Source organism: Motacilla alba, chromosome 5 (assembly GCF_015832195.1).
Source record: "Motacilla alba alba isolate MOTALB_02 chromosome 5, Motacilla_alba_V1.0_pri, whole genome shotgun sequence".
Lineage (NCBI taxonomy): Eukaryota > Metazoa > Chordata > Aves > Passeriformes > Motacillidae > Motacilla > Motacilla alba.
Genome location: NC_052020.1, coordinates 19,205,949 through 19,221,284, shown reverse-complemented (window position 1 = coordinate 19,221,284; position 15,336 = coordinate 19,205,949). Strand labels below are relative to the sequence as shown.

The 15,336-nt window shown below is 43.9% G+C and overlaps 1 protein-coding gene across 4 annotated transcripts in view; it reads right to left on the bottom strand.

Moving 5' to 3' along the window:
• The window catches only part of PRR5L (proline rich 5 like), a 50,189-nt gene extending 39,017 nt beyond the window's left edge, over positions 1-11,172 (bottom strand). The window contains exon 1 of one of the 4 annotated variants that reach the window (XM_038138767.1): positions 11,149-11,172. The gene's annotated coding sequence lies outside the window, so the exon portion shown is untranslated. Of the gene's footprint in view, positions 1-2,064; positions 2,416-2,582; positions 3,183-11,148 lie in introns of those variants that run through there. The other 3 variants (XM_038138764.1, XM_038138763.1, XM_038138765.1) reach the window with 3 other exon arrangements.
• Between the last annotated feature and the right edge of the window lie 4,164 nt (positions 11,173-15,336).

Genomic DNA, 15,336 nt, shown 5'->3' with positions numbered 1-15,336 from the left:
CTCACCTATTCTGTCTTTGGTTGCTGGAAATTTAAGGAATTGAAATTCTTCCATAAAGGGAATAAGGACTCAGTAAACACTACCTGTGTTCCAGCTGAACTTTGAAAGTGAACGTTGGAAGTCTTATCAGAGTTTCAGGTGATATCAGACAACCCATAAACACACTGCATGAAGTTATTACAAAGGATTTTATCTTGAAGGCGGAAGACAATGCGAAACTGTCACCTTAACTGTGCTGTAAAACTGCCAAAAGGAGATATCACTATTAAGCTGACATATCAAAAAAGACTCCCAATAAGGGCCTGAGTGCACTTGTACTTCCCTGCCCACCCTTGTCACTGCCAGCCTGCCAGCGCCATCCATGCAGGACCCAGTGCAACACAGCATATCTGACATGACAGCTACTTCAGCCAGGACACCCCCCTCATAGACAACCAAGAATAATCCACCTCTGGAAAAGTTTCTTCCTAGCTTCATCAAAATGCAGATGTTTTTCGACCCAAGCCCAAGAACTTTGCCCCCTCAAATGTCGTATCTTAGCAAGAATGCCAATTCTGAGTGCAAACAAATTGTGCATCAAGAGCATGCCTCGTCCTAGATTACTGTGAAACTTGCATTTACTTGGGATTTGAAGTCTACTTTTTCTTGTGTTTTGGAACACAAGAGAATAACCTTTTCATTTTTTAAGTTCAGTACTTTGGTAGTACCCCTAAGTTCATGAATCTCTTCTATGTTACAGCTAAAAGATGCCTTCTGCAGGAATTTCTTAGCACTCTTCACCCTGTGTGACAGGTCCATCGATCACAATGGTCTCTCTTGGCTGTAAAAAGTATACAGCTTTTAAAAGTATATAGCTTTAATACGACCACTTTAATCTAAGCAGAAAAAAAAGAATGCCAGTGCTTTTACACCACAGTTCTCCACTTACCTACAGAGACAGGCCATTAAGTTTTGGGTTGCTACCACAGATCATGTTCTCAAATCTAACATCCTTGTCATGGCTGTAAAACAGCTGACATAATTTACTGCACAGATTTTCAACTATAGGTCATTTTTTGTTGTCAAAATTTTTGCTTACTAAGTTCTTCACAGAGGCAAGAGGATAGGATTTTACTTGCAGCTAGGGGGTTTTCAGGAAAGTCAGTTCATTATAGACCACAGTGTCTTGTCTCCTCTGATTTAGAGCTACACTGTCAGGAGCTACTGCACAGCTGGACTGTGGCATCAGTTTAAGAAAAAGAAATACATAACCTGTGTATCAGCTCCTGTGTTTTGTGCATGCTGCCTCACCATGAAATACGATCTGTGGGTATATACATGAAAGAGGCACACACAGAGAGCACTGTATGCGAGATGTAAACAGGTCTCGCATGCTGATCCAGGTACCGATGATTCTGCATTACCGAGGTCTTTCACAGCACAAAATTGCAGCACTGCCTATAAATACGCTCAGCACTTGTTTTTGACAACTGAAACATCCCTCTAGTCAAGACAGCTCACTTACATGAACAAATCATCATATGACTGGAAAAGGCGGAAAAAATAGCTGTGCTTTGGACTACTCTTTTCAGCATAGACAGCCAGGAGCTGCATTGACTGGGGTGACTGCTGGAATGACGTGTGGTTGTGGCTGATGTCCCATGGAGAAGACGGTGGCAGTGAATGTGTTTGGCAGTGGAAGGAACTGGAAAGTAGATTATGTCCACGAACTTGGAAAGCACTGTAAATATTCCTAGGGCAGAGAGGTTCCGAGTGCACGTTGGGGAAAGATGGGCGGCGACAGCACGGGAGAGGTACAAGGGAAGAGAGAAAGGGATGGAGCTACGCTTCACTTTGTTAAACAGGTGGCCAGCTACTCTTACGGCTTTTGTCTCCTCTACGTGCTAATTCAATTTATTTAGAGAGAGACGGGAGAAGAATCTCTTTCCCTCCGCCCCGGTTTCAGAATTATTGCATCTCCTGGGGGGAAGGGTTAGACTAAGACATTTGGTTTGGAAATGACTCACTCGGCAGCGCTATGGAGCCGGAGGGTCTATTTTTAATATTTTTAAATGGAGAACTTACCCAGGTCTCCTGCCTGCACCGCGCTCCAGAGGCGCCGCGGAGCGCGGGGAGCCGGCCCAGCGCGCTCCTTTCCGCAGCCGCCCCCGGTGCGCATCCCCTTCGCGCCGCCGGCGGCACCGCTGCCCCCGGGCAGGGAGGGCGGCCCGGGCCGCCCGAGCCCCCCCGGCCGAGCGGGGCCGGCGCCCGAGGTCGCGGCTCGCACTCACCCCGGGCCGGGCTGCCGGGCTGCCGCACGGACGGACGCACGGACGGACGGACGGCCGCGCTGCCTCCCCGCCGCGATCTGGCGAAATTTGCCACCCACCGGCCAGGATTTTACACTTCCTGGCGGCCGGCCAGCCCTGGCTGCTACAGCCTGCCCCGGGCTGGCTCCTCCCCGCCGAGACGAGAGCCGGCCGGGCCGGGCCGGGCCGGGCGGAGCGGGGCCAGCCGCGCCTGCCTTCCCCGGCTCCCACCCCGCTCCGCCTGGGGGTACCCCTCCCGTCCCGTCGGAGTCAGGAAGTTTAAATTCTTCTGACCTTAAGCGAAAGAAAGCGAATGGAAAGGATGGAGGAGCTCGGGAGGCCCTTGCCGGGGAAGGGCGGCCGGCCCGGGTCCCGCGGGGCGCTCCCGGCCCCGGGTCCGCCGGCTCGGCCGGGAGATGCTGGACCTCCGCCGGCTTCTCGCTGGCCCGGCTCGGGGCGCACCCAGCCAAAACAACGGGTCGTGTAGCACGGGGGAAGGGATGTGCCGTTTAAAGTTAGGGTTTATTTTATTTTGATCTCATGGTTCAAGGTTCCTCTGGCAGCCGCAGCGCCGTGCAGTTTGCTCTGTTCTGCTGTCAGAGCCTACAGCAGGTATCAGACAGGAAACTGCTGAAAAAAACCACGTGTAATTCGGGGTCCTTAAAGAGATTAAAAGCCGCAATTAGTTGCAATCAGGGAGCAGTCGCATGGAACATGTAAGTCAAATAGTTACGCTGACTTTTGGAGAGCTACTCATTAATTGAAAACACTTGAGACTTTTAAGTGCTTAAAGGAGACAAACCAAATCGGTAAAACAGTGTAATTTTCTAGAACTGTTTAAGAGCGTTTTGTGAATTATGCACCATACTGGTGAAGCTTGGTAACCTGATGCACTCCTTGTAAAGAGAATTCAAGTCCTAACTTTACAACTGAGTTGTATCTGGTCTCAGAATGGAAAAAGCTGGTGCTACTCTGAAACCAGTAAGTAAATCCGTTAGCTCATGCTGGGATCCTTTAACACTTTTAAGTTGTGTCGATATCCATAGTAAGCTTAGATAAGAACAGCTGCCATATGTGTTTGTAGAAGAGGTATTCTCATGTCTCTTTTTTTCTATCTCCAGATGTTTAAAACCAAGACTCACTGAGGTACTGTGAACCTTACCTGCTGTCCATTGCTTCTGCTAGTTAGGGTTTACTACTATGAACATGAAATCATTACCTAGGGATTGCAGACAAGACTTTAGTGCAAGCTGTATGAACACATACAAAAACCTATTTCCCGTCACAGACTCGTGTCACATGATGAGAGTTGATACCTACCCAGAATAAAAAATGGGTTAATCTACTAATAATTAAAAGTGCATATTGTCATTCATTCTGCACCTGCTTTTCAAGCCAACAGTTACTTTTTTTTTCAGAGACAGCATTGCTGAAGTGGAGTGTGAGTGGTGATCCCAATCTGTGACTCATGGTATAGCTGGGAAGTGACCATCACTGCGGGTACATGGGCTGCAAAGTAGGGATGCGAGTTACTGTACTTCAGCTGTTCTCCATGGGCCAGCAAAAGTCCTAAGGAATTTTCAGGTGAAGAGTCTGGTGACCTGACAGATTTGTTCAGGTGGCATCATGCATTTAGGAGAAATTCCCAGGTTTTCTTAAAAAAAAACCCAAAACACCATCCTACAAGCTGGCATTTTCCCCCAAATTTTGACTCACACATTTATGAATCAAAATTTGACAAGACATTTCAGGTGTGGGACAAATTCCTGCATAAGGTTTTTGAATGTAAAGGTGGTGTCATACCCATGTGGTTGTAGCTTCAGGACTACCACTGAGGGACATCACTGCCTCGGCACAGACTTACTGTGACCATCCTGATGTATGGCTGGACTCTCACTTGTGGGAGAAGAGGAAGGAAAGAGCTGAAAAGACCCCTGCCCCACACCAGAAGGAAAAGGGAGGTCCTTTTTAATTTCCTCATTAGGAAGAAGTGAGATGTCTGTGGAAAGAAAATAGTCTTTGTCTCTGAGAGTGAGGGCCTCCAGTTATGTTATGCAGGAGCATAGGTACTGGGAAGATTTAATATATGGCAAGGGCAGACAAGAAATACAACTAGAAATATTAGCCCAGCAGAAAGAGATAAAAGACTTAGGTGGGATTAATTTTACCTAACTTTAGCTATCCATGCAAAACACACCTAGCTTTCAAAGTTAGGTAAGGCAAATCCTGCCCTACAGCTTGCCCAAGTGGAATAAGGTAGCAGTGAAAGGGGTCTGAAGAGAAAAGACTTGTGTTCAGGTTACAGAAGAGAAAAATTACCTTGAATTGCTCCTTTTCCCCTTTTAGCTGTGGTTTGAGCAAGAGGAGAATAACATGGTTTTCGAAGAATACTCTTTGCCTCACACAGACAAGTGCTAATTCAGAGGTGTCTGTTCTCTGCCCCAGAGACAATGTGTGCTGCAGATGCGCTGCTGTGTGCTTTCTGTGAGAGGAACGGGCTCTTCTATGGCCTTGTCCTACAGCATCGTCTCATGGAACTGAAAAGCAGGCAAACTGACAGCATCAACAATGTTGCCACAGACATTTCTGTAATGAACAGCCACGTGGAAAATAGCTACAGCCTTAATTTTGTTTTTGCCACTCTGCCTTAACACCACACATCCTCTCTGCAGCACGCTCTACAGCGAGCCTGAGCACACACACACCCTGCTGTCACACAGCCTGCTGTTCAATAGGAGCCTAACCACAAGAGTTGTGACTAACAGATGTGACCTTTAATTGGTTTGCTTATAATGCACTTGATGATGGGATGAACCCACAATGTATCGCCTTCACTTTGGCCCTGTGATCCAACAGATCTTCAGCATCGTGTGCTTCCCAGAAACAAGTCCTGGGAAATGACCCACAGTGTAGTCTGTGAGGAGGGCAGTGAGGAGAGTCATCATTTCTGAAGAGCATTACCAGTTCTGGCACTAATTTCAAATAGCAGAGGGTTGCAGCTAAAACAGGCTAAGAAGTCACCAACCTACATTTTATTTTTATCCTATCCACAAGCATCTCTTGCCCTTTCCATCTGCAAGGATAGCAGGTATTTACTACATCTGCCCAATGTGTGGTGGGGAGGAGGGGCCAGCAAAAAAAAAAAAAAACAAAAAAAACCCAAAAAAAACCAACTGGCTTCAACTAAAGTGGATGATTTTGGCAACAAAGGATTACTACATTTGAAGTTGCCTTACAGATTCTTGCAAGCAGTATGGGGCAGACAAGTGGAGATAAGCTGGGAGCAGAAACCTCCTATCACATCTCAGGCAGGGAGAACACGTCTGGTAATCCTCAGTGACACTAGAAATTATTTAACAAAGCAAATTCATCTTTCTCTTGGGACTGTACTGAGAAAATTTCATGTATCAGTGATGCCGTGAGGCTTAAACAACTCTTTCAAAGAATAAAAAAATTATTTTTCTTTAGTTGCCATTTAATGTTCATTTTTATGATTTCAAGCTTGGGGATGGAAGGGGAAGGGAAGGAAACACCTCTAAGCTGTGGGGTTGAGGGTACACTATTCTATTAATTTTACAAGTCAAAGATCTGGCACAAATGATATTCAGGAAACAAAATGTAGTTCCACAGGGGATACTACTACATCTGTCAAGAAATAATTCAGCTCACAGATATTCATTGAGAAGACGAATTCTCAGAAGCCATAATGCTGAAAGAGACCTAAAATAGCAGGCAAGCAGACAGTAAATTAGACAGGCCCATAATTTGAGATGATGGGAGGGGAAAAAAAACCAGAAACAAGAAAACAATGGGATAGTAGAGTTCATAAACAGAAACTGTAACAAAAGCCTCTGTTACTGGTAGTGTAGTGGAAACTCTTTGGAATACTGCATTCAGGCATTCAGCCCTGACTATCTTCTCATCAAAAAGACATCAGTAAACATAAATGAATTATTTTTTAAAAAGCAGAAGTGATGGGGATTGATTTAGAGACCCCGTCACGTGAGTTGAAAGAACTAAATACAGCTGTGCACGGTGTGTAGGACACAACACTACCAAAAAATAAACGCAGTTGTGGGAGAACAACTATTTTGGTTTACAGAAGTGAGAGCATTTTTATTGTGAGGAGGGAGAAACTAGGATGAAACAAGGCAAAAAGATTAGGATGAGTACTGTCACAATGGCTTGGCTGTAAGATCCACTGCCTGGTGGAGCAGTTGCTGTGGGAGACTTCTTGCGGTATTTTAAATAAGCACAACACAGTGTTTATCCCCACCAAGCACAAGTGGGCTAGTTGATCTTTTACAGAGGAATTTTCCATCTTTAATTTCTGTGTTTCTAAAGCTTCCTCCTCTGTAGAGCACTGTTTGTAACGCCAGTGGCAAACCTCGAGGAGAAGACAAACAAAACAGCACACAGGCAGAGACCTAAATGGAGAAAATAACTGAAGTATGTTTGTGTTTGATGCTTTACAGTCACACCACAAATCAGAGCCAGGCAAAGGCAGTGGCAACCAGTATTCCTTACACTAACCCCTGCTAGAGACCATAATATAAATTTCCAAAGGTCACAAGCAAGCATAACAAACTCTTCTTTCCATCCTCCTCCTTTAAGTCTTCCCATCCCACTCCTGACGTCATTTGTCTCTACAGCATCTCCATCTGCTCCATCTCCCTCTTGGCCTTTCATCCCTGAGGTCAGTAAACTGAATCTTTAAATTCATTACTTGGAATCTTACACATCTACCTAACCCTCTCCAATCTGGTTTCTATACCTCCCACATCAGAGTGGTGTGTCCCATTTTCTAACTACCATGATTCAGTTAATCCTCAGTTCCCATCTTCCCAGACATGTCAGCAATCTCTGAAACACATGGCAGTCCTTTTGCCTTTCATTTTCCATCTTACAGTTTCCTTTTCCTCCTTAATTTCTTCATCAGTGCATCATCCTTTGACTTCCTCTGGGAGGGCTTTTTTCTTTTGGTCACTTCTATTCTTCTTCATCTTGACTTCAGGTAATTTCACACACACAGACCACATAATTTACTGGTGCATGGTTGCCTTTTCTACTTCAGTCCCTTCTCTTCCTTTTTGAGCTTAGTATACTAACTATAAATATACACACACACATTTATTTGCGCATTGTTTTTAATTCAGACTATTCTTTCTCTAGGTTCTCATTTTCAGGCAATATCTAAATTTTCCAGATATTTTCTCAGTGTCTTCTATCAAAAAAATGTCCTTTCTTACCCACAGAGCAATATATCTCAGCCTGACCTTAGTCATTTCATATCAAGATTGCTGTGATATCTTTTCCTCCAGCTTTCAAAAATATAATCTTCACTCATATTTATGCAGAACAGTGCTACAAATGTCATTGCACTCACTTCTCACGTTGAAAGCAATACCTTTTACTTCCCTCCCTTGGCCTGTCCTTCTCTACTTATCACCACAGTTCCTCTCCTCTCTTTGTGTTACTGCAGTTTCTTACATCTTAGTTGCACCAAAGTCAGCTGTGATTGCCACTGAAAAAAGCAATCTCCCACTGGCTTTGGCTGTTAGCTCTGGCCAGCACTGCCCCTCCCTTGTGCCATCAATTATCTCTGTGACTGCACAGCAAATTGGATGAGGAAGATGAGCTGGGTTACAAGGATGACACTGCCTTCACCGCTCGCAGGGAGCTTGACCTGACTTTGTGCTGTCGGTGTAATCTGAAAAAGACAATTGGATCCAGTGCTGTGTGAGGTCCACCACAACACCAGCCTAAAAGTCCAGGAGAACCTCGCTGTGCTCTCTCAGTGTAAGGACAGGCCTGGAAGTAGAGCTGCAAGCTTCTCTGCCATGCGTGCTGTCCTGCTGTGAGCCAACTCCGTGGCCATTTAGGACCTGTAGGCTGTGCCAGTAAAGAGCTCACCACAGGGAGTAATTTGGGTAATTTTGGCAAGCTGGCCAACGGCTCAGTTACCAGCAGTAGAGAGGTTTGGTATTTCATGTATCAGCTGTCTGCTGGCACCAGCTTTGTGTTACATTTTCTTTGAAAGCTGGCATCGTTCTTAAGGTGAAATGAGTGAACACTGGTGAACAGATACCAAATCACACTGTACTAATAACAGGAGGTTTCTAGGTGTCTTCCTTTACTCATTCTTGACTTTGTGTGATTCATCTCTTGGTTTTCAGTCTGTCTTTTTTTCACTTTCTACACCTCATTTGCAGACCATGCTCTGCAGGACAGAAGCACTTCAACACAGTGAAAGTCACTCCTGGGGGTAGACTTCTCTTAGTGAGAAAAAAACAGGCTTTCCTCCTTAAAACTCCTGAAGCATTTGGAACCGTCACTTTGATGTAGCTCTCAGAGCCAGCTGAAAACAAATCTGTGTGCACACAGCAGAAGGACATGCTCACCTCCTGAGCTGACTGGCACAAGAATCAGTTTAGTCAGGGGCCATGAGGAAATCATGTGCTGTACCAAAAGGGATCAGAGTAGCTCTGCCTATATTTATATTCAGAGAGAATGTGGGAGAAACTTGAAGCCTCATCCATCCCACAGTTGGTGGGATGATGGGCGGACATGCCTTTTCCTCTAGGAGCAAGATTCTTACTTGTTGTTTTGTGGCTTATGTTGTTGATTTGGCACAGCTGCTGACAACTTTTCCTCACCTCCCTGAGGTGACCCTGCCTTCCTTGATAAATGGAGGACTGATAGAATGCAGCCAGGTGCCATAGACAGAATGTACATGTTTACAGCTTGGTGCTTACTCATCTGCTCTTGACTTCCACTGTAATTGCCAGGTCATCTTTTCCAGACGTAGAAGTGCTGAGCACACTGGAAGATGCCTTTACTGGCTAAAGGATCTTATTTTGCCTGCCCAGAAATGGGGCCGTGCTGTGGGGAAGATGGCTGGAGGCTGTGTGGGGGGAGAAGAAAACCCTTGGCCATTCTGAGTTTATCTGCACAGAGAAAGGGCCTGGCAGAATGAGTGAGTCACAACTCAGTAACTACATGCCTCTTTCTTGACCAACTCTTGTCTCACAGAGGAGTGTCAGTGACCTCTGGCATAGAAGTGATGGGCACAGTGAAGCTACAGTATAGGATTAAACTAGGGAGGATGAGAAGGCTTGGAGAACAAGTAGAGGCATTTGAAATGCGAACTGCATTTCAATATACAGACCAAGATGCAAACACCTATAATATGCACAGCTTGTGGGAGGTATGTGGATGGTAAAATGAAGGACAGCTTCATAGAATTTCCCCATGTTATCAGATGCCTCTGCTCCCAAATTATCTTTTGTTATCACATAGAGCCTTTGTCCCAGAATGCACCATAAAGCATGAGGAATGATACAAGATGCTAAAAGCACTGCATGAAGGAAGATGCAGACTGTATATCAACCTTCTGCATAGGATGAGTCTTTGCTAGCCAGAAGGGTGTGTGCACCTGTGGAATTCAGCTTGTGATTGCCAGAATAAAGGCACTGAACTCAAGAATCCCATATGCACGTGTTCATATGGCTTATGAGTAACACTTTATGGTGGCCACATGGCTGTGTGTACAGACACACTTCTCCAGTGAGCTAACACAGGTTTTTGAACACCAGGTGTGGAATCTGTGTCTAAGGCTCTGCATTTTTGTGGGGGGCAGTCATATCCCAACTGTGCCAATATGAAGCTGGGTAAATCAGTTTGACACATCACCAGTTTTCAGAATTTTTCTCAGTCTCGCAGGTTTTTGATTTATTTTCAAAAACTCTCCAGGGAGACTGCTCTTTATGTGGAATTTACCCTTCTGCCAGGCCAGACTGGAATTTCTGCCGTTTAAAGGAAATATGAAATTTTTGTGTGTGTATGTGGTGCCAACTCACTAGAACAGACACAGAGACAACACTTGGGCTTTGCAACCAATAAAATTCAGCAAATAAACCAGCTTGCCTCTTCTCCTTCATTTCCTCTCTCCCCCTCCCCCTTGCCTTCCTTCCCCACTATTTTCGCACCTTGCTGAAACATATGAAATCAAAATGGTAAAAACATTCCACGGAAACAGTCATTTACTCTGGATTATTATTCACTGGATTCATGCACACCGTGCCCTGAGCAGGCAGTCTCTCTCCCATCCTTCCCTTGCAACAGAAGGTGCATCTGCTAGGTCATGGCTAAGGAGAGGCACAGTCCTGACCTGTGGAGACAAGCAGCTCTGGTAACAGTGCAGTGAAGGAATGCCTGGCTAGCACCGTGTCACCTCCCCGGGCCAGGAGCTCTGCCCAGCAAGGTACAAATGCAGGGAGTGACAGCGACAAACTGTGCTGTTCTCCTGCAGCTGGAACATGTGCTTCTTTAAGGGACTCTGCATTAGGCTGCATCCAGCACAGAGGGTTGCTCAGGGAGGGAGAGGTGATGTTCAGGACTAGGCAGGGGAATTTGGAAGTGAGCTGCAAAAGCAAGGGCACCTACATGGTGTCTGACAGCTCCATTATCACCATGAATTATCAGCCTCTTTAAAAATTAGTAGTTCTATCACTAAGAGAGGCTTGCTTAGTCCAATTATACAATTGTTACAAGCATCTGGAAATAGGAAACGTGTCTGATTGCATAAATCTGGCTCAGGTAGGCTAGCAGGGATCCCAGCCAGCTTGCATTTGGTTACTAGGCAGTGTAACATATTGAGGGCCAGAATGGGTCCCTTTAGCTCAGATTTCTCTCTCTGACAGTAGTCAAACACAGATGCCTTAGGTGGACCATAGGAACAGGAAAAGCATATGGAAAGATGACTTCTCTCAGTCATCTCCACCAATATTTTAACCTGTATTAGCTAAGCTGAAGCTAGCACCCTGCAGTTCAATCACTTTTCCTCTATAATTGCAGGTACCTTTGAATTTATTTTCATGTCTGTGTTTTCCAAAGTCTGTGCAGGACAGGTGCCTTGCTGGAGAAAACTCCGTGGCATATGTTCCTGATAGGAGGCAAAGAGAAGGAACAGTGTTAACAGGAGTTAAGATGCTGCCAAATACACAGCCACAGCCTGAACTGCAAAGTCAATGAAGTCAATTTCAACCAGCCTTAATATGATTCCATATTGTCCCCTTCTCTACACACAGTGGTCACAAAATTAATCAAATAAAAGCTTTCCTCTCTTATAAATACAGAAGTCTAAGCAACAAAATTTCTGTCACCTCCATAAGCCTTGAAAAACACATTTTGCTGGCATATATGTATTTTTCTCATCTGATGAAAGTTGCAGTATGCAGCAGTGATCAGGATACACACGGGATACACGCTGCCTGCACCTACCTTCTTGCATGAGCCTGCCAGCAGGGAGAAGAGGGCAGAAAGAACCAAGGTCAACAGCTGACCCAGGAAGATTTGGATTCTTGTAGGTGCAATGCCTTATTACCACTGCAATGAGCTTCCAGTGTTTACTGTACACACAGAGATTGGTATGCAGGGAGATAGGCTGTCTGAGCGAGTAAACAGAAAAGACCAGGGTCCAAGTCAGACTGAACAATAGACTGAGGAGAATGCAAGACTCCTCTTTAGCTGGACTTCCCTCCAGGAAACCCAGCTCATACTAAAATCCTCCTGTATCCTGTGCCCTAGTCTGGGGGTGTTGGCTCAGTTCCAGCTAATCATGTAAATCGTATTTGCAGAAGGAGGTGAGTGCAGGCTGCTGGATGCTCCCAAGAAAGTACTCTGGAAGAAACCTCCCTGCTCTGAGAGGAGAGCTGGCCTCAGCTTTTTGAGAGAGGTTTGTCTGTTGAAGTGGCCCCAAACACCACTGCTTCTTTAGTGAAGTAGCTGACCATGCATTAGACCTCAGAAACATTAAAGCTCCTCTCCTGCCTCCTTATCTTGGGAATGGTTGTTCAAACACCGTGATTCTAATGACTCCAGCAGAAGGAAATTTTTAGACTCTGAGGCTCCCATTTCAAGATGACTGGGGTTGGAACTGTGTAGTATTTGAGGCTTACTGTGGTTTTAAGCTGACCAAGACAAAGAGATAATTGGGACAGGAAATTTCTACCTTAGGATTAATATCCAAGCCCAAACCTGGATTGTAAGAAAACTGTTTCTCAGCCTTTTGTAATTAACAAGCCAAATAGTGTTTGAGGGAAAAAAAAAAGAAAATGAAAGTAGGAGTCTCTGGAGCATTCTACATACTAATAGTGTTTGTCAATCTGCTCAATAAATAAAGCACCTAGCATCTAATTAATAAAATGTTGTGATTTTACAAAAATTAAATTACATGTTATAATCACAGCCATTTTTACTGGGATTTTGAGTGGAATATTGATATTGCTCTCTTCCAACAGTCAGAAATTAGCAAGTATTCCATTGTCTGGACTCTTACGTTTTATGGATCAATAGTGGTTCATAGTTCACAGAGATTAAATTAATTTATACTGGTTTGGAGCTTGTAATAGTGATGCTGAAAACCAATGTAGCTAGGATTTCTGTGTGCTTTTCTGTTTTCTCTCAGTTCTTTTAATATGCTGCATATTCATATATGAAGCTGATTAGGTCCCCGTACTTGCTCTTTCAAAAACAATGTAAAGAGGGTTTTTTTATGGAAATGAGTGAGACATTTTCACCTCTTTTAGCAGGATTTAGAACTAGACTATTCCTATTTTTACATTTCCTGTTCCAGGAAGGAAACAGGGTTTTAAAATTTTGGTTACTATAGATTTTTCTTTCCTAATTGAATCAAATCTGAGTCAGTGGTGATACTGAAAGAGTTATGCTTCCTGTTTGCTTCTGCTTAAGAAAAAGTTCTAGTAAGAATTGTTGAAAATGCAGCTGTAACTAATTAACATCAAACGTTCTCCAAACACTGTTTAACATTTACTTATCAATTTAAGTCCTTACATGAAACAGTATCTCAAACGCCTTTCCTTTTAGAAATGCTCAGGAAAATTCTCAAGGGTGCTGTGAGTACTCTTTATGTTCTACTGCAGAAAACATGTTTTCTCTAGGACTTCTGCCTCCGTTTATGGAATTAGAACATTTCCAGACTGTTTCCCAATAAAATGTAGTTGGTAGGATCCTGACTACTTAAAAATCACATTGACTCCTACAATAAAAGCAGAGGCAAATGCTAGTCCAAATCCAATTTAGGTTGCAATATGCTGGTTTTTACCTAGGACATGGGATTCTTTATGCAATTTCCCCTTTCACCCCCCAACTTCCTATAGTTACATTGCAATTTTGTGTGCTGATTCAGCTGGAACATTCTACTCTTGAAAGGAGTCCATTTTCAGCAACAATTGAAATATTTACCACTTGTGTAAGTTGTGAAATATTAGAGAATATTATGGAATAAACTAGCAATTTTCCTCACCATTACCAGCACATTTACAGAAAAGACAAATCACTTTCAGTGATATTATGTAAGCACTAATTCACTAATGATCATAGTTTATGGAGGAGTAAGAATTTCACATGGTCAATTTCATTTATGGGGAAAATGAAATTAATAATTAGGATCCTAATTTTCACTAGGTTCTCTCCACTACTCTTAAAATCAGATCAAGTCCCATCTGCCTGATAAGGTGAAGAATCTGTAGAATAGATGCTCTACACAAACAGTTGCTGCTGAGGATCTGACATGCACACTATGCCTATTTTTTTTCTTGTTTTTTTTTTTTTGTTTTGTTTTGTTTTGTTTTTAATTTAAATCACCTTCATTTGGATCCTCTGGAGTGAATGCCTAATGACATCTGAGCCTGTTGGGTACACTTCTGGAGAACATTTTTCAGTTTAACTTCACTCAACAGAACCTAACCCCTGCACTCAAAATCAGCCCCTGATGCAAAATGAAGCACAGGCAATAAAGATGTTCAGGAGATTTGCATCGAAAATACAGTCCTGATGCAAACTAAAACACCAGTGGAGCCACATCACAAGCATTGCTGGCAGGACTGCTGCAATGGCTGTGCTCTGTCCCACACTTTTGTCACTTCACGGCACATGAGAGCCACAATGCAGAGAAAAGGCACAACAGGCTGACACATCTGGTTCTGTTTCCAGACTGGAATACGAGGTCCCACTTTTAGACACATTTCCTGAGGTGTAAAGCATCTACACTTCTCTAAACTCTGACAGCTTGTATCTGAAGGTATGAGAATTCATTCTGCTTCATTTCAAGAGATGCTGATTCAGAACAGTTGGTGACCCACAGCTGCCTTATTACCAAAACCCTGTGTTTGTGTTGATTTAAACATTGTTTTTACTGCTGGAAGAAATTTTTCTTGAAAGCAGTGCTTCAGCTCCATGGTATTTGTGTCACTGCATAATGAAGTTGTATAACATCACTGTGCATTGGCAAGATGCTGCAACAGGAGGATTCAGACAGCAGTGCTCCCATGTAGCACTGGCACAAAGAGTTACAGGCGAGAGTGGAGAAACCTTTAAGGCCTGGTTTACACCACTGTATTTACGTTTTATATATTATATGCATTTTATAATCACAGGTTTGTATTGTACGTGCACACACTGAAATTATAAAGTCAGCTACCAATGTCCAGCCTCTCTGTTGCATGCACAGATTCTCTTCCTGAGCTGACACAAATCCTCAGCAAACTTGTTGTCACAGGAACACTCAACCAGTAAAACCATGCCTGCAGCTGTCTTCCCTGAGCTCTGGTTCCCCAGGTAGGGCTCTTTTGCTGATACAACCTGTCAGAGTGGGGACGCACAGCCTGGGTAAAAACAACCGAGCAACCCAGTGACAGGGCGGCATCAGTAGCTATTAGCCAGGGAATTACTTCCTAGGGTTGATGTTAGAGTCATGGTCATTTGGTTTACCCTTCAACTAGGGTAATTTTATAGCCTTGTCAAAAGATGTTTTTAACAGAAAATATACTGGGGAGCCTGGTTTAAACAACAGCTATCAAAACAAAACAAATCAAATTCTAGGTTCAGCTACATCATTTTTTTGAAGCTGTGGCACTCTTCAGTAGCCCTTTGATTCAGTCTCTGGTACGATGAGGCACCGTGCATCACACATCAGTTGATGCTGATCTGTTGTGCTGTACAATGCTGTCATTGTGGGGACAAGGAA